Consider the following 19815-nt stretch of genomic DNA (forward strand, 5'->3'; position numbering starts at 1 on the left):
ACTTGTTCTTGTCGACACTTTGAAGGTCCTTGGAAGTAGAAAGCTGTACCTTCTGTTAACATTGAAGTGTCCAAAGTACAGTTCGACAGATTTTGCTGTTGGATAAAAGTTTATCTTTATAGAAACTAAAAAGGAATTTTAGTGGCGAAGCCCCTTAGGGGCTCGGGCTGTCGGCGTCTCCTGTCGTCGTCATATTATGTAGCCACGGTAATAAAATACCGGGACACAAGTTTCCAACGCCTCGCGCTAGAACGTAACGCTTATTAAAAGTTTATAATGTATAATACCGGTTCAAAATACACATACATGATTTAGAGATTTCTGGAACGCTCCCTGTCCGCTTCAGCAATCGTCAAACACAAGCAGAAGCTGTTTGTAGACGGGTTATAATTTGCCTTGCCCTCATACCAACCGCCGCTCGACAATAGGCCTGATGGGGTCTGGTGGTCGATCGAAGCAAGAAAAGGCTTACTCACCTGGTGCCGGGGCCTCGTTGATCACCGAGGACGAGCCCCCAATGCGAGGTGCGGGCATTGCACTGCGCTCGCGTTGACCCCTGCGCCCCTGTCACCACTACCCCAGACTGGGGCAGATGGAGCATGAAAATTGCTCGAATCCGATTTAACGCAAAAGAGGGCGCCGCCGCCTCAGCAAGGCCCCCACCGGCACCCAATCAGTGCGTGCCGTGTGGCAATAGAGAGACCTACAATCTTTGAATACCCTTATACACTGCATGCTTCGCTCCTCTCCAGGTTTCACCCTAGTAGAGATGGCTTGGGATGCTTTTTTTTTTTTAGAAAGCAAATCTATTTAGCATCCCCGGGAGCCTCAAAGGCGGACAGTTCAAAAGACAAAGTTTTTTGCAGTTAGAGCTTCGCATGTGCCAGGTAAAACGGAAAACACCCTTTACCATGACGATCGCACGTCAAAAATTCTTAGTACCAGCAGCGCAGTTACTTGCATATAAATGGAATAAATTAATAATAATTTGCGATTAAGCGGCGTCAGAAATATAGAATATGGGTTTCTGGCACAGCAAAGGAACGGCGATAACGAAATATTGTTAAAATGGCAACAGCGCTCTGGTAGAAGACACACGCAAAAAACTCACTATTATTTTAATGCATTCCGCAACTGGCAAATTGAACAATGGGTAAATACGACTACTGTAATAAGTCTTCTTTATATCAGCCGCTTTATATTTTTAAAATCTCTAAAAACAGCCATAATTATTTGTCTTTTTGCCGGGTCAACTGCTACTAAACAGTTGATCGGACAATAAAAATGTGACGAATGTTACTTTTTTTTACAAGTGAAAACAAAAATATTGCAACACATTTTTAGCTTTATAGAATACTCAGCTATTGAATACCATTTGGTGTAACCATCGAGAAAATTGATAAACATTGTTTTTTTTTAAATGACGCCGAAATTTGGCCCTTTTTGCAATTTTCATTTTTTGTCGTACTTCACGAAGCAGTAGTGGGAAAAGTTTTTTTTCTAGATCAATGAGCAGGGTAGGCAGTGTTCAGCAGTCCCTGATAAATATGCCTAAAAAACAATACAGCTTAGCGTTCGTGCCGATGTGTGAAAAAGTTTTTTAGTTGTGCTACTTTTGAATGGCATTGCTTTTACAACAAAGTTACAAAGCTTTTTTCTCAAAAACATATATAGGACGATTTCAATTTCCTTGAATCGAGCAGCAAAGTTTGCAAATATTGTCCAAAAAGTAGGACGATTTAGAAAAAAAATTCTGTTTGCCTTACAGGTCCCCAAAATTGGTACATCATGCAATGTGGAAAGTAGCCCTTTCATACCGCGTCCTAAATAATTTTTTACTAAAGCAACTATGCTGTTTCTCACTAAAATAATGCCAGTTCCACAGTGAGGATACAGTGTTCTACACAATAATAAAGTTTCATCTCAAACAAGAGATGGTCATGGCATCACTTTGGCCTGTCCCTATCTTTTTTTTTTTTTTTTTTTGAACACACCCTGTAGTGCCTGGAAGCCTGTATATTAGTTTTATTTGAATAGTGACAGTATCGGGGAGACCATAGAAGGTGAGCATTCATACAATTTCAGCAGGAACAAGATAGATCGATAGGCCTACACTGACCAACAAAAACGAACAAAAAGAAACTGCAATAAAAAGGTACCACAATTTTGCACTTCACATGCACATCTGTTCAGTTATTCATCATCGGCATCTTTGTGGTCGGAACCCTTGTGGGGTATCACATAAGGGGAAGGGCAAAACAACGGTTCAGACACAAGAATACAGATAATAATACAGACATACAGGCATGTAAAGAATGTAAAAACAAACAGACATGCAAAGTCTTTGCGTAGCGTAGACCACCGCAGTTTAGATTCAGAAAAGCATCCAAATTTCCTCCGCTCTGACATCCAATTTACACTTGAATGCGAACGCGACTGCTCCGTCCACTTTTTCTCTACTTACGCTACGTGTAATATCTATCCTTAATCTGGCACCCTGTACCACATAGTATGGGAGTGTCAGAAAACCCCATACCTTACCACCAATCATCACCCAACGTACGCGTAGTGGGCGGGCCAGCTGGCCAGTTCCGATCTCTCAGTCCAGCGTAGCCTGGTGGAGAGGGCTAGGGCAGCCAGCGCGGATCAGGGCTTCCCGGACTAAAAGAGGGCCCCCACCGGGCGGGCGCCCAACCATCAGCGCATGAAGCTCGTCTACATAAAGTTTATCCACTCACTCACTTCCTCACTCTTTTGATGTGTAGTGTCGTATGTGTGTGCGTCGGTAGCGTGCCGCTTTGTGCCCTTTGAATGAGGGCAGCTTCAGGGCGGGCGATTGTTATGGTGTGGGGCAGTGTGGTTCTTCGATTTCTGACATATTGTAAGTAGTTCCTGCGAGTGGGATGCGCTTCTCGGCTGTGCTCTTTTGGGTCATACTATGTCGAAGTATGGGGTCACTTGGATCATGAAGACCAGCTCGGGCTAAGGCGTGGGCCTTCTCAGTCTCCTTTACAGCTGCGTGTTCAGGGACGCAAGTCACGGTACTGTAAATCTTATAATGGTTGATCGGGATTTTGGGGAGTGAGTGGCACGTGCGGGGATGCACATGACTTCCTCATGGTGGTGAATTGGCGATCGGCTGTCAGTCACGACGACTAGCTTCACTTTGTGTTGGCTTGCGTCTACGGCACTGACAAAATTTGGAAGCATGCCTAAATACAGTGCTATTTTAAGCGCTTCCATAGGAAGGCGCAACCTTGAGTGAAAATATCGTTTATTTGTAAGCCCCCTTAGTGCGTTTTTAGTTACGTCAGAAATCAGTTACGGATTCAAATGGTCAATGAACAATTATTATATTACTGCCATCGGTAATTTTTTCGCCCCCTCCCCCCTGATTGCACTGCTCCTGCAATAATATTATCCCAAGGTTTGTATTGATTTCGGTAGTAATTTCATTATCCTCTAGCTTTACTAAATCTACCTCATTCCGATATGCCTGGAGGGTAGCACGGATCGTATGCTGCCTGTAAAACTGGGGCTAAAGTTAAAGCTGGAATTATTATTATTTTTCGCTTTTTTGGGCTGAGTCTAAGCTATTTTTTTTCTGTTCAGAACAAGCTTTTTTTATTCCATCGTTAGAGGAGGCCTATTGCTTTCCGAACAGTGTGTGCTTTCGCCCTTCCTTCCATCACTACTAACTATGCTTACTTTATCAACGAGTGTCCAAAGCGGTCCATTGTCGCAGACCGCTCGATAACGAGTACTTTGACCTCAGCAAGGCATTGACTTCGGTCACTCGCCCCGTGGTAGTTGGGAAACTGCTCCGTCGGAACGTTGGCACATCTTATCATCACCTTTTAATAAGTCGCTCACGTGGGTGGAGCTATTCTGTCGGTGTTGGCAGCCAGTAGCCATATCGTTATAGCGTCTAATGGCGCGATGCATGAGTCTGTTCACGGGGTTCATGAATTCTCCTGCTCTCATACCGACGTACCAAGCAACGACTCAGTCCTCATTCACACAGCCGTGACCGTCTCCGTCACGGCACCGTCACCTCAAAAAAAATCACGCCATATCCACGGAATGACTGATGATAAGTGGGGCGAAGCTCGAGAGGGGGAGATCATCGCTAATCGTAACTCTCCCGTGAAAGTTCGCCCATTACATCATCAAGAAAGACGTAAGACTGTGTGCGTACATTGTACAAATCAACTTTTATTTTCGGAGTCAATGCTCCCAGGCCCAGACCTGGTGAAAGACACCGCGCCATCGAGGACTACCCCGCACCTCCACCACAATTTGTCACGTAGGATGGGACACAGCGGTAAAGAAAGAACTTTTATTTAGGGCGAACTTGTGCCCGAACAAGACGAGAGGAAACGAGCAAAGGTCCTACCGGTCTCGTTCGATCTCCGAGAATGACTGCCTGCGTTCGTGGCGTGATCTCTTGCGTGATCTCCCCCTCGCAGTGCACGTGCGCTCACGCCTCGGTTGGCGAACACAGACAAGCTCGCGCTCCCGGTGCCGAGTTTGCGCTGCCGGTTGCAGCCGGTTCTTGCGCGTGCAACGCGGCCCACTTTGCGACATCTCCGAAAGCATGCGGCGGTCACGTACCACGAGACACAAGGGATGGACAGACCCATGGCTTTAGGAGCTTCGCCCCTAAAAACCGCGACGGAGACGTAACGGAGTAGCCTTCGTACTGGAGCTTTCCGTCAGAGTACAGGGTCGTCTGCCTAGTGATCAGCTTATAAGTGCTTAATCTGAAAAGTAAAGAAAATGGCTTAGATTTTTACGTGTGCCCACTTTTTGCTCAATTTACCAGTAAAAATTTGTTTTCTGACTGGCTGGTTTACCACGGGGCGTGGTCCCGTAGCGTTGACGGAACGGAAACGTAGAGCTCGGCTTCCCGTCACCGTCGCACCATTTTCGGCGAGAAATCACCCGAGAAACCGTCGCCCATGACGGGAGACGGTGACGTGACGGGGGGAAAAACAGCTGTGTGAATGAGGCCTAAGTCGTGTACGTCAAGCCGCGGGTACCGTCTGACGGCGTTAGAGGCCAAAGCGTGGTGTTAGGCCCAACTTTAGACCGTCGCATACTCTCGTCATCCCGTCGTCCCCCTCCGTCCGCTGCACAACTTTTCAGCTGGTAATATATTGACCTTTTAATCGTCACCTTTTTTTTCTGGTGCGTGGCCTACCAATTTCGAAGTAAAGCGCGGCCAGTGTTTGCCATTGCCACTGAAGTAGACGTTGCTCCACCCTCATCCCTGCCGCCGCCCCTGCCCGCCGTTGTCGCTTCGGCTGTGCTTCACGCAATAGCTCGCTTACCGCGGTCTGGTGGGAAAAAAATTGCGGGCCACCTCCACAAACGTGAAACCTGGGGAGAGGCGAAGCATGTAGGGTATAAATTGATTCTTGGCGCCTTGGCGTTTTTTCCAACGGAGATGAAACAGTTAGGTGGTAAAGGTATACAGCTTGGCTGAAAACGTTTGGTGTCTTTGATGCACGAAGCTCTCTAGCGCGAGGCGTAAACGAGTGTACCGGACTTTCTATTTTTTTTAGTACGCGTTAGGAAGCGCTCCAGCGCTAGTGTAAACGAGTGTCCCGGTGTTTTTTTAGTACGCGTTATGTTCTAGCGCGAGGCGTAAACGACCTCCCCGTTGTTTTAGTACCGTTACTGCATGAGGCGATGATTACGTCGACGACGGACGACGACAGGAGGCGCCAACAGCCCCAGCCCCTATGGGGCTTAGTCCCTAAAACAGCTAATCTCTCTTCCCGGGCTTTTATCTGCTCTCCAACCTGGATATTTGACGCATGCGCATGGGGTTGCGCCAGATGAGTTTCCTGCGTATACGGGACCGCCGCATTTTCATTTCGCCAACCCGTATAAAGCCCCGCTTATGAAATGGATAATTTTTGTGTGTATCTGTATGTAAAAACTCCTTAATTTTCAAAGGCGGACCATTTTAATAATGGGGCGCTGTGAGCGAGCAAGCGTTCGTAAGCGCCAATCTATTGCATATGCCACGCACGTGGAGAGTCGAAAGGCCTGACGCCGGTTGAATAGCTAGGGCGGCACTGGGTCGATAGCCTTGAAGTCAGCCCGTTGTAAGCAACCACCACGCGCCGGTCCCAAACGTCGAGCTGTATATAAAAAAAATAAACGGTGCTTAGAAGGAACGGATGCGAGAGCTAGGGTAGTTGCCTAAAGGCGATATGTGAGACAACTGCCCTACTTGTCATTCTTGGCCCACGCCCAGCTTATCGCAGTGTCTTCGGCAACGCGCGCTCGCGCCTTCACAAGTTGGCAAGTGTCGCCGCTTCGGTGGCGTCAAACGGAGGCAACTGACCGCTAATAGAGGCAGCATTGCTTCCTTTCCTTTGAAGTGCTTGCGATAGCGTTCTGCTCGCTTGGTCATGTGCAGAAGCCCGACTTGCTACAGGAGTGATAAATCTATTGACGCCACGGGACTGTGCCTCGAACTGTATTATGCAACATTGGTTTTAATGCGCAAGCATTCTTTGTCGAGTGTCCTACAGCTCCTACCGTGCAACGCCCTGCATTTGCAAAAACATGCATGATTGCGGAGTTAACGAAATAAATACCTATGATATTGTAAATGGATCTAACAAGTTAAGCGAAATTAAGAAACAAATACTCAAATGAAAATTAATCCTTGTACACAGCCCTCTGATGACGAAAACGAATATTTAAAAATAAATTCCCGAAAAAAAAACCGACACACAACATCAAAATCCCAGAGAAACGTCCAATCCTGTGACCAAAAATGCGTAACTAGAGAAATTAACACATTTATCCTTATTACATGGTAAACTAAGATAATTGGCAGAAGAAATTAAAAAAAAACCACCAAATAAAAAAGTAACAATACTAGTAAGTAAAATATTATCTAATGAAATCAAAAATACTCTCTTGTGCAGGACTTCCTAACTCAGAGACGAAAATTGAAAAAAACAAGCCCAAACATGTAAAATAAAACAGAAAGTTCGATTGTAGGTTTTAACGCACCGACGCAACGCAGGCGATGAGGCGCGCCGTAGTGGAGGGCTGTGGATTAATTTTGACCTCCCGGGGATCTTTAACGCCCGCCGAAATCTCGTACACACGGGCGTTTTTTGCTTTTCGCCTTCATCAGAAAAGCGGCCGCCGCGGCCGGAAATCGAACCTGCGTCATCTTGCTCAGAAGCACAATGCCGTTCCACTGAGCCACCACGGCGGGCTAAAACACAAAGAAGCCCCAACCATGTGACGCCCTGTATATCCACCGATATGCGTAATTGGCGAAATTTACGCATCTAATCGCAACAATGCTGTAAGTAAAATGGTTATAAAGAGAACTAAAAATAAAACAAGACGGCGTAGCTGTTCTTTACATCGATAGACTATTCTCAAGTTTTCTGTACATGTTTTTCTTTGTGAACGTTACGCGGGGCCCCTGCATTCTGTAGTCGTTCTGTAGGTTCTCCACCTGACCATCCGGCTTGTTCTGGCATTATCGAAACGACCCAGCGTCATTTGATGCTACAGTTCACGTCACTGCATCAAAACCGAATTAGTTTAATATGGCCGCTTTAAAGAAAGAAGCGCTTCTCTTTCTATTGCTGTTAAATCGGTCGGCAAATTCTAAACCGTAGTCCTATTGGCCTTTCAAGGTTTCTCGCGCCCAATCAACCATGAACTCTCATTGGCTAAAATCGTGGGGTAGCTGCCGGACGCGTGGGTTTTCAGATGGGAACGTTACACGCCGACGCTGCAAACCAACTTAGCGTTGCTAAAAAAAAGTCTCGAAACTTTCCCCCCGGAATGCCTAGAGGAAGAGCCGAAAGTTGGCGTGTCGTCTGCTGTCGCAGTTTACGCAGAGCAGTTTTTCTTCTTGGGTTACTTCTGTCTTCTGCCCCTTTTAGCTATTTTTTCTGCAGTTGTTATCGAAGCTTGCACCGAAGTTGTGCGATGTTGCGCTGTAGCGTGGGTCTCTATTGGGGGCCCTGCACTGTAAAATGATTTACCCCCTCAGGGGATTTTTTACTACTATCTACTATCTACCAATAACACCCTTACACCCTAAGAAAAACGCAAGAAAACACCTGCTGGAAAGGTGTTTTCTTGTGTATTTTAGGTTAAAAAGGGTGTTGTGAATGCCAAAACACACTTCAAGAGGGTGTTTTCTAGCGTTTTTGTCAGGGTGTAAGGGTGTTAGTTGTAGATAGTTGTAAAAATTCCCCTTAGGGGGTAAATCCTTTTAGAGTGTAGGTCTGTATTAGGCGTTCTACGCTGTTAAAGGATTTACCCCTAAGGGGAATTTTTACTACTGTCTACAACTAGCCCCCATACACCCCAGAAAAAAACGCTAGACAGTCATTTTAATGTTGTTACAGTGCAGAGCCCCCAATAGAGACCCACGCTGCAGCGCAACATCGCACAACTTCGGTGTCAGCTTCGATAAGAACTGCAGAAAAAATAACTAAAAGGGGCAGAAGACAGAAGTAACCCAAGAAGAAAAACTGCTCTGCGTAGACTGCGACAGCAGACGACACGCCAACTTTCGGCTCTTCCTCTAGTGTGTTTTGTGTTTTGGCTTTGTGTTTTGTGTTTTGTGTGTGTTTTGGCATTCATAAAACCCTCTTTCACCTAAACTACACATGCAAACACCTTTCAAACGGGTGTCTTCTTGCGTTTTTGCTAGGGTGTAAGGGTTTTATAGACAGCGAAATGCCCCTGTGGGGTGCAAATCCTTTTACAGTGTATGGAAGGGCTGTCGATTAATTATGCTATTTACGCCTGCCTGAGAATTCGTAGGCCCAAGTGGTTTAGTTTTTGGCTTCCATGAGGTAAACAGCCGGCGCGGCCAGTACCCCCATCCGCCTCCACCATCCTTGTAGCACAACACCTTATCCTACGACCAACCTCGGCGGGCTTAATAGTTTTACCAATTGCATCATGAACGCTTCTGTCAGTAAGGTTTACACATGACAGATGCGTGCAGTGGAAAGTTCCCTGCAAGTTCCAGGTGACCCAAATGAAAAATGTCCTTGCTTTAAGCGCATTCCAAACGTTTTTCGTTTTTATCATTGCACTTTTTTTTGTAGGTGTCGACTCCAGCCTGACCTGAGTTCTGTGCAATAATTCTCGTACTTCACCGCCCGCCTGAAAAACACATTAACTTTGAGTGTAAATGCACTAGCGCCGTCACGGAATCCTAAAATCAGCGCATGCATTGTCACAGATTAGTTCTAAAGTTATGTGACATTAGGGCAGCCTTACGTGCCCACCGTTTAAAATTCGAACTTTGACGCCACTGGAGGAAGCAGTCATTTAATTTGTAGACACATTGCGGTTGGTTCCTGGCATTGATCGTCATCATTTAGTATAAGGTGAACTTCTCAGCACTTCCTTCGAGGGTTGTTTTCACACTTCTCCTGAATGTATAAATGGCTCTCAGCTACGGGTAATCGCACCCGCGACCTTGCTGTCCACGGTAGAAAGAATGCCTGACCACTGATCGACTGTCTTTCCTTAAAAGTAAGGTCAAACCGAATTGGCTGTGGAATTTTTACTTCGAAATTAGTTTTTCTTGGAGCGTTGGCCGCATGTTGCAAGATTGACAGATACATTTCGTATACCAACAAAAAAGCAGTAGCACCAAGGTTTAGCTCATTCACTGCATTTCTATCATTCTTCGTTCAACGTTCGCTCAGGGGGATCGAGTTGACCTCTGAGCTGCTCCGATTGTGTCCTTGTGCGCGCCCCGAGTACCGCGACTGATAGCGCCAACGGCGCGACGAACCTCGTTATCAAACGCACTACTTCCCGAATTATTGAGCCGCGATATCTCTACGCTGCGGCCGCAGGCCTCCTTTTTCGATTAACCGGAATGAGGGATAGAACGAAAGAGCGAAGAAGAGGTTGCTGGCAAAAAGGAGTTAGAGAGACTTCGGCGGAAAGCTCATATCTGCTACGCCCTTGACGGACCACCTATTTTTGACGCCATTGACCAAGAAAAAGAAAAGAATGTATGCGTACTCCGCACACGTCCGCGCTGACAAAGCTGTGCAAGGGGAAAGGGTGATTCGTCAGAATGGCGCCAGATAGCGCCAGAGTACCTGCCGCGTCGGCGTTCTCTGCACTCAGATGGCAGAACGCCGACGGTTACGTCAGTCAAGCGTCACCCCCTCGCCGCTGTTTACGAGCCAATCGACCTCTCGCTCTCCTAGTTCTCCATCTGGCGCGCCGCCGAACAACGCGGCGGTTGTGCGGGAGAGAGCAATCATCCGCGCGGTCGTGAACGGCTACGCCCCGCCGGATCTCCACGTGGCTCGTTTCCGAAGTGGTTCTCGCCTAACCTGTACGCGCGAGGAAGAAAAGCTTGTTTGCAGAGCGTCCTCCAACTGACCGTGCAGCAACGCCGTCGCTCCTAGGAGAGAAGACGCGGTTTCGCTCGCTGCCTCCGTAGCTCGGAGCGACCGCCGACATCGTTCTTCTCGTAGCGTCGTCCAGTTCGAGGAAGCGAAGATGCAGTATCCAGCGCTGAGCGAGGCGAACTGCTACTACCCGCGCCTCAACATCGAGGACGACCCCAAGAAGCAGGCGACCGTTGAGAACATCGTCCACCCGCTTGTTTTGAACGTGCACACCATCTGCAAGATACGCGATGTGTTCAACAGCGAGATCAAGCTGGGATTGGAGAAGAACCCGAGACGTCCATCCTCTCTGCAGATGGAGAACACTTACTTGCCCGAGCTTCCCGATGGCACCGAAAAGGGTGAGTTCCTGGCCCTCGACCTGGGAGGCACCAACTTCCGCGTCCTCCTCCTGCAGCTGGACCCCGAAGGCGAGAAACAGTTTCACGTTAAATATTACTCCGTGCCGGAACCAGTGAGACTCGGACCGGGCGAGAAACTTTTCGACTTTCTCGCCGACTGCATCCACGACTTTATGGAGACCAACAATTTGATGGGGAGGAGGCTGCCCTTAGGCTTTTGTTTCTCGTTCCCGATGGTCCAGAAGGCGCTGAACGTTGGAATCTTAGTCACCTGGACTAAGAGCTTCAACTGTTCCGGAGTGGTCGGCGAGGACGCGGTTCGAATGCTCAAGGAGGCGATCGACCGACGAGGTGGCATGGACATCGACATTGTAGCTGTCGTCAACGACACTACGGGAACAATTGTTAAGGGCGCCTTCCTCGACCACGAGTGCGCCATCGGACTCATCCTGGGAACTGGGAGCAACGGCTGCTACCTCGAGAAGATCGAGAACATCGAGAAGTGGGAGGGTGATAAAACGGGCGTGCGCGAGGTCGTCATCGACGTTGAGTGGGGTGCATTCGGCGACAATGGTGTGCTGAATTTCATCAAGACGGAGTTCGACCGCGCTGTCGACGAGAACTCGCTTCTGGTCAACTCGTTCACCTTCGAAAAGCTCTTCTCAGGCAAGTTCCTCGGCGAGCTCGTCCGCCACGTCCTCGTCAAGCTGATCCGCGAGAAAGTGCTCCTAGACGGCAGGGCTTCGGAAACCATTCTGACCAAAGGTAGTTTCTCAACGGCGGACGTGTCTCACCTCGAAGGAGACGACGGCGAGGGATGGGCACCGGAGATACTAGCGAGATTGGGTTACATACGGGTAACCGCAGACGACATCGCTATCATCCGCCACGTCTGCGGTGTCGCCTCGGCCAGAGCAGCGCTTCTCGTGTCTATCTGCACAGCGGAACTGCTGAACCGCATGGAGAAGCCCAGGGTGACGATCGCCATTGACGGCTCTCTCTACAAGCACCACCCGAAGTTCCACAGGCTGATGACTGACTACATCACCGTGCTGGCACCGAACCGGCCTTTCAAGCTGATGCTGGCAGAAGATGGCAGTGGCAAGGGTGCTGGTCTTGTAGCCGCTGTGGCGGAGCGGCTCCGACGGGCCAAGCTGAACGGCTACCGTGAATGACGATTTGTGCTGACCTCACTAGCAGACTCTGAACTGTAACTATTGTATTGTACAGTAAACTTGTAAATATATACATGTAAAGGCAGTTGCGTGTGTTTTAATCTGGTGGTCGTGGTGACGCTTTCGCTCGACCCAGTGCCAGCGTCTATACTACTACGCAACCAGCGGCTCAGCTAGTGTCGTATTTAGTCCCTTTTTTGTGCACATCCTTGACTCGTGACATTCATAGGAGGCATCAGCGTGCCGCTTCTGAGGCTGTTGGTTCACCCTCTATGCAAAAATTAACATTAATAGTTTGATAATTCCAGCAGGCCTTTCTCGTTTGGGATTATAAAAAAAAACTTAAAGACAGTGTAACCGCATAATGCCGAGCGTCAATATAAGTTCAGTGACGAAGATACGCCTGAAATGTAACCGTTACGTGTTAGTCCATAAGTGCTATAATGCAAAGCGAATAGCTGGTGAACTTACATTTAAATTATATTTGGATAGTACACCTACGGGGAGCTTTGCATCTGCGTGATGGTCCCAGTGTGTTGGGCACGCCACGTAGGAAGCGAATTTATTAAAACTAGTACCCGTGATCAGCAACTTCTGAACACAACGCTGTCTATCCACAAATGTTTAGTTGAGCCTACGGGCGACAGGGGACCTGTTCTATGATATCCGATAGTGCTTCTAGAGACTCGCTATAAATCACTTAATTTCAACAGAGTAAACGTTTGGAAGAACAGAGCTCAGTAAGGACTGGTGACGTTAGCGCAGTGTCATTTCAAATGTTATATTTCCTCAGATTAATGCCGCATTGATGTTTAGTTCGGTTGTGACCAGCGTCGTTAAAACACCTTTCAAGTTTGAGCGCACTGGTTTCGTTTTTCATCATATCGGCGATTCCGTCACACTACTCATCTTATTCGAATGAAAGTGGAGGGTTTCTGAGATCACTATTTACCAACAACTGCGGTGCGCTAACGGTGTTTCCTCTCGAGCGCATGACATTTCAAATGTTATGATCGACGCGTTTAAAAGACCAACATAAAAACATTCCTTCCTTAAAAAACTGGCTATAAGGACTTTACAATGCCCATTTATTAATTGCGTACGGTGTAAACACAAAAAGACAGGACATCAACGTCTGAAAGGCTCGCGTTTCTATTGGTCATAAAGTCTTTTGTGGAAAACTAAACATATAAATGGGTCGGCGAGGTGGCAATTTCAGTTGGTGTCTTATATGCAGCGCCCACAAAGCAGGCGAAGCCTACAAAAGCCCGGAGAACGGTAAACGTCTTCCACGTGTGATATTTTACCGTTTGCCTTCTCCAATATAATTTGTATTACTTTCTGGTCTCATTAAGACAGCCAGCCGCTTCCACTTTTGATTGGTTCAAAGTTTAGAGCAGCAAGATCGTCTTTCGGTGTGTGCTGACCTCTCTAATAAATAAATCTTTCTCTCTCTCAGCAATCTGCGCCGATTTTAGCTTCTTTCTTTCCTTCTCTCTTTCTTTCCTTCTTTCTTTCTTTCCTTTCTCTCTCTCTCTCTCTCTCTCTCTCTCTCTCTCTCTCTCTCTCTCTCTCTCTCTCTCTCTCTCTCTCTCGCTCTCTCTCTCTCGCTCTCTCTCATTCTCTTGCTGTTTCAGCTGACTGCAAATTAATTGCACTATCTCCTATTTGGTGCACAGTGATAGTTTCATTATGTGCAAACATCTTCAGTCACTGACGTCTGGGTTTCCCGGAGGTGTTATAAACACATGGAACCCAAGAACACACACGGAAAGCTTAAATCCAGCGAACCTCTTAACGATCTTTCCTGTCCCGAGTTCATCACAACAAGATTGCTTCCGCCGTCTTTCTTCTGGTGCGCTCGTAACGGAGAGAGAGAGAGAGAGAGAGAGAGAGAGAGAGAGAGAGAGAGAGAGAGAGAGAGAGAGAGAGAGAGAGCCTTTATTGGTGGCAAGACTGGCCTTAGGCCTGTTGTGGGAATGGGGTGAAATTATGGGCATGATAAAGTGGGCTTTAGAAGATGGTGTGGCCTCTATAAGTGGGCGTTAAGATTAAGTGGGCTGTAGTCTTTTCGGTGTCGTTGTAGGAAGAGGGGAGCGTACCTCCGCAACGGAAGAACTCATCTGCTAAGCGCTACCCTGACAAGCCTTCCTCTACGCACGTGCCGTTAGCAGGCTACATATGCTGCCCTGATGCGGTTCAAGGTTCGCATAAATAACTGGACTTTCGCTTCGTCCAGTAAACAAATTAACCGCCGTAAGAGCGGCCATGGAATAAATTTCCGCCGTGCACCACGGGGAAGAACCACAGCAGGGAAACATCGCCATTTGGGCGAGTTGGTACTGGTTATGTATCATCTTGACGAAAGAGCGTAAAAAACGGGGACACTAGGAGAGAAAGACGACAGGACGACGCTGCTCATAACGCCAGGCTCATAACGAAGGCACGTCATTTTCGAAAACAAGTAGCCAAGGTCCAAGCCTTGAGGAATGATTGCTGGGAAGGCTGAGCAGGCTTACAAACACACAGGCCGTTATAATTACGGCAGGTATTACTTCAAGCTATCATCGACGTTTTCGGCTAAGCTTCAGGCATCAGTAAGCGATGTTGCTGTTAACGTGATTAACAAACGTGAGTAAATTTTCTTATAGAGGGCTTCCACTGACGCATCGTGGCTGCCATGTTTGTAACCCACAAGCACGGCGAAAGGCTGCACTCTTATCTGGTGCTCTTATCTTTCGGAGCACTAAAAAGGCTGGAAGTAGACCACAAGAATGGGTTGTGAGGACGTGATGTGTAAGCTATGTATAGGTACGTAATACCGACTGTGGTCTTCAATTGTTTCAGCGTTTCGCAATTTGAAATGGTGTGTTTAACTTGGTGTGTCAAAATGGCTGTGAGGATTTAGATTTCTGGGGAAGTAATACACGCTAAGAAAGTGTAAACATTTATGTTTCTTTTCGTCGAGCCTTTTTTTTTTTAAGCTTCCAAATAACATCCCAATTCCCATTCAAAGTGTCATGTGGGTATTTGGCAAAAGGCATCACTTATATTTAGGCCGAGTAATCATCATTCGTAGCTTTTGTATCAACTTCCAAGCTAATTTCAAACCTGGGAAACAGTTATATGCACGATTTCGTCAGAATTTGAACGCAAACGTTCTTCCCATTGTAGCAACATTTAAACGCCAGTCACTTTAGTTTTGCTATACGCAACTATTGGGATGGCAGCAATTTGTCTCTCATTCGCTAGAGGCCCGTAGGCTGGAATAAAAGAAAGAGCTCGGCTTCAAAACAAGGCTACGTCGTAAATCACGGCACCATAGGTCGACCTCGAATTTATCTCAAGCGTGCACTTAATGCGCATGCGATTGTAAAGAAGGGCTCCCCAGCAGAGCCTCCTCGTTTAAAAGCAGCCCCGGCTAGAAAGGAATGCAGCCGGACGAGCCGAGGGCTCGTCCAGTGCCTGGCGCCGTGCAAGCGAGCATATGATTGTCTGCGGCCGCGCCCGCGTGACGCAACTGGTGTGCACGCCTAGCGGCAGACGTAACGTCTGTCTCGCGTGCGACCGTGGCTTCCGCCGAGCGCATGAGGCTCTGTTATGGCTGGGATATAGCTACACCATTCGGCAGCTACGCGTGAGCATCGGAAGACCGATTACGTCAGAGCGGGGCGTCGCATGCACTTTTAACAGGAACACACTATCTGGCACGCTTCCCGGATGACGGCCGAGTGCCGCATTTATTCGGTTGCAAGTTTCATCTTTCAGTTTAGTACTCACGATACCCGAGCCGGGACACTTTCACTAGGAGGAAATTGAGTGAATATGAGGAAATGGGCTCAATTCCGTGCTACTTTCTTGGCTTTTTCTTCCGGAGGAAGGGCAAAATAAAAGCCGCGTATGCAAAATATTCGTAGACGTCGCAAATATCAGGGAAGGCAAATGAACTCGAAACCTTCCACTAAAACGATTTACCGTAATTATTCGAATTTAAGGCGAGGGTTTTTACTAAAAAGTGTAGCCTCAAAGTCGTACCCCGCCCTGTATTCGAAGCTCACTCTGGAAAAATAAAAGCTCACATAGAGCACGAGAAAATAAGGTAAGTAGAGACAGAGGCGCCTGTAAACATTTATTTTTAATGTTTTTCTCGTCTGCCTCTGTCCCTAGACTAGGTTACTTACCTTATATATATATATATCGCACCAGACCGGTATTCTGGAGGTCGTGGGTTTGGATCCCACCCGGCGGGCATTTTTTCACCACTTTCTTTTCGACTAAAAAAATTCTTTATCTCTTTCTGTGACCCACCACAACCTCCCCTTTGCTTTCCGAGGTTTTCTTGACTGCCAACCCTTATTTTATATATATATATATATATATATATATATATATATATATATATATATATATATATATATATATATATATATATATATATATATACATAGGGAGAGACAGAAATAAGGGCAAGTACTCAAGAAAGCCAAGGAAACCAAAGGGGACACTGTGGTAGGTCAGATTTTTTTTTTTTTTTTTGAAGGAAAGAAAGAAAGTGGGAAAAAAATGGAGCGTAGTGGTCATCGCACCAGACACGTATTCTGTAGGTCGTGGGTTCAGATTCCACCCGGCGGGCATTTTTTCTCCACTTTCTTTCAAAAAAATATATCTGACCTACCACATTTTCCCCTCGGTTTCCTTGGCTTTCTTGACTGCCTACCCTTATTTCTGTCTTTATTCAACAAGCCCCTCATTCCCCGTTCTAATTCTCTATATGCATAGCGAGGGTCTCTGTTCTGGCAGTCTTGGTGCCATATGTAGCTTACAAGGGTTGAACGCTGGTGGACCGCTCCCGACATGCCGCAGAAGCTTGAGTCACAGCCCGTGGGTTAAAAAGAAGGTCCCCTTCACCCCGAGCAGTCGCAGTGGCACTGGATAATACCCCCAAGCACAGGGGAAAAAAATTGAGATAAACACCAAAGAAAATGAAGGGGAAAATAGCCCCGCCGGTAGCGTAGTGGTCATCGCACCAGACGTCTATTCTGGAGGTCGTGGGTTCGGGTCGCACCCAGCGGGCATTTATTCTGCACTTTCTTCCACAAATTATTTATCGGTTTCAATGACCTACCGCATCCCCCCCCTTTGTTTTCCTTGGCATTTTTGACTAACAATCCTTATTTCTCTCTCTCTCTCTCTCTCTCTCTCTCTCTCTCTCTATATATATATATATATATATATATATATATATATATATATATATATATATATATATATATATATATATATATATATATATATATATATATATATATATATATACATATATATACTCGCTTTACAATAGCGACTGCCTTATAATCGAATGAATGCGGTATACAGGCCAGATGCTTCTGCTGGGCTTCTAGCACCCCTCCCTCTGCCCAACCAGCAAAAGGCGTTTTGTTAACAATCATTTACCTTTGTTGTCTGAAAATGAAAAGAAAGAACTGTGTTCTAAAATAACAAAAACAAAGTCACTGCTTAAAATCGAGAAGAAAGGGTTGCATGTGAGTGCTGCGTGTTCAAACCCTATACCGTTTCCCATCTATGGGAGGTGTTGTTTATGTCTTTATTTTGTGTTTGCTAGGACAGAAAGCTACTACATTTAGTAGATAAGTACTTAGCTTTCCCGCTGGCGTGAAGGGTGCTGAGCTTGTACGGGTGAAAAGGCACAGGGCGCTTGCAATAGAGATGTGTACGTGTGTAGACATAATGGGCTGCACAATGCAATCTAATCTTCGAGGTCCGACCTTTGCCAGAGCTTGGCAGGCGTAAGTGTGATACATGACTGCTTTCCTACGTTTCTCGTTCAGATATCTGCCCTTGATCGCTAGCCTATTCGACCCGGCGCGCTGCGCTGGTTTATCGCGTAAATGGAGAGCCAGTTTTTCGCACCGGATGTTTTTGACATACGTAGAAAGAATTAATTGAGGTGAACGACGTTCACCTTGGAGAAAACAAATAAATAAACGGTTTCAGCTTTAAGCGGTGCTAGAAAAATGTAGCTTTCTTTTTATGCGCATTGAGAAATGTTATGACCGACTCAGCGATAAATAAAGGCCAGGTAAGTTTCTTTTAACGCAAGTATTACCTCTGCAACTGGAGTTCCTCGAAACAGTTGCAACACTGGCACTGCATGTGAAGCCACATAAAACGTGCGTCGTATGCCTCTTTTGACTTTCCTCCGCTAATTAGAATGACTAGTAGAAGGCTAGCTAGCAGAAATAGGCTCATTTTTAAGCAGTAAAAAAGGGTAAGCGAGTTGTAAAGGAATAAAAATTCATGAGCCATTCTACTCTTCGAAGGGGAATGACCAGAACAGCTGGAGTCCAGATTGCAAGCTGCCTTCCCAGAACGACAGATGACAACTGAAATTTAAAATGGAGAAGGGCAACTTGTCTTGACGACGAGATTCCCCCTTTCCACACCCGATGAGCCGGAAGAAGCTACACACGCGAACACTTAGAACGCCGACAAAGAGAGGCCGGTGCAAACGTAGACACGACTTAATTAAGCGGGTTGCAGGGCGGCAGATCTCTCAGAGAGCTCGTGATCTACCTAAGAGTCCACTAATCTTGAAAATTGTGATTATTATAGCCAATATACTGAGAATGTATATCTGAGTGATAAGATGTATAAACTTTTGCACAGAATCAAATGACTATGCGAGAAATTCGTCACCTGAGTCCTTGCACAAGCAGAACGAAAATGACCGGAACTGTAGCCATTCACAGCTTCACTGTAAAACGTATATATGGATCCAAATCCCATAGTCGGTGGTTGAATTGCTAGGATACTTAGCAAACGCGAACAACCAGCAGCTTTTCTTGTTGATGGGAGTCAGTCGTTTGGTTAGCGTGACTAATGTAATGAAATCTGCGCATTTCATTCTTCCTTCTAAAGTGTTCGTAGACCGAAGGTTCAGTGTCACGGCTAATACATCACCATAAAAGTTTTAGATGATTTACGCACCTCCGATAGTAGACAGAGGGCGCGGCGCTGTGCAGGTAATTCTATAAAAAGACTGTGGACCACTTTGAAATTCACCTCTATTTCTGGCAAAACTTATTCGAGACAGACAAGTGATACCAAATAAACAGTATATTGCATTCCCTCGACCCGCCGCTATGGCTCAGTGGTTGTGACTGTGAGCTCAAGGAAGCTGATTTGTCCCCGGCCGAGCGAGTGTTTTAAAACGGAAGCGTCAGGTGGCCCGTTCTGCGAAAACGTTTCGCTGTTTTTGTCAAGTTCTCCCAACGGCTACCGCTGTAAAGAGCAAATAAATAGAACAGATGTCATCCGATGGGGTTCGAACCTGGGTCTCCACAGTAGCAGCCCGATGCTACATCGTTTGTGCGATCCAAGGTAGAACATAAGTTGCTGTCGTTGTTGTTGCTGCTTTCTTCGTAGCAGACGCTTACTTGGGGAATTGGACCAGAAGCGGGAGCTTTAAGGGGATAATGTGTTCGGTTTACACAATTCAATAACTGGGAAGTGGAGAAATAAAATTTGATGAATTAATTAATTAATTAATTAATATGCTTTATTATAAAAAGGCACTAAGCTCTTTGGGGGAGTGAGGTAAGTAGGGAGGGGATATGAAATGGGAGTGGGCAGGGCGCAGTCGACCTGTTCGGACGTGCTTTTCTGGTGCTCCGACAACAGCGTGTTTCTACAGTGAAAAGGACAGCGAAACGGCAGAGACAGCGGAGGACAGGCGAAGCTGAGTATTTACCTGCACGGTTTCTTTCTCGTTGTTTCGGGGTTTCAGCCGAGATGACGCGTAGAAAGCTGGTACAGTGTGGTAGCTGTCCG

At 46.6% G+C, this 19815-nt stretch overlaps 1 pseudogene across 1 annotated transcript; it reads left to right on the forward strand.

Annotated features, from left to right (window-relative positions):
- Window positions 1-10161: 10161 nt before the first annotated feature.
- Window positions 10162-12049, forward strand: LOC144153625 (hexokinase-4 pseudogene; annotated as a pseudogene). The gene has a single exon (XR_013319338.1). The product of XR_013319338.1 is annotated as a hexokinase-4 pseudogene (transcript).
- Window positions 12050-19815: the final 7766 nt, after the last annotated feature.

This window comes from Haemaphysalis longicornis, unplaced genomic scaffold (assembly GCF_048455015.1).
Source record: "Haemaphysalis longicornis isolate Haplotype H1 unplaced genomic scaffold, Haemaphysalis longicornis Haplotype H1 scaffold_9, whole genome shotgun sequence".
Lineage (NCBI taxonomy): Eukaryota > Metazoa > Arthropoda > Arachnida > Ixodida > Ixodidae > Haemaphysalis > Haemaphysalis longicornis.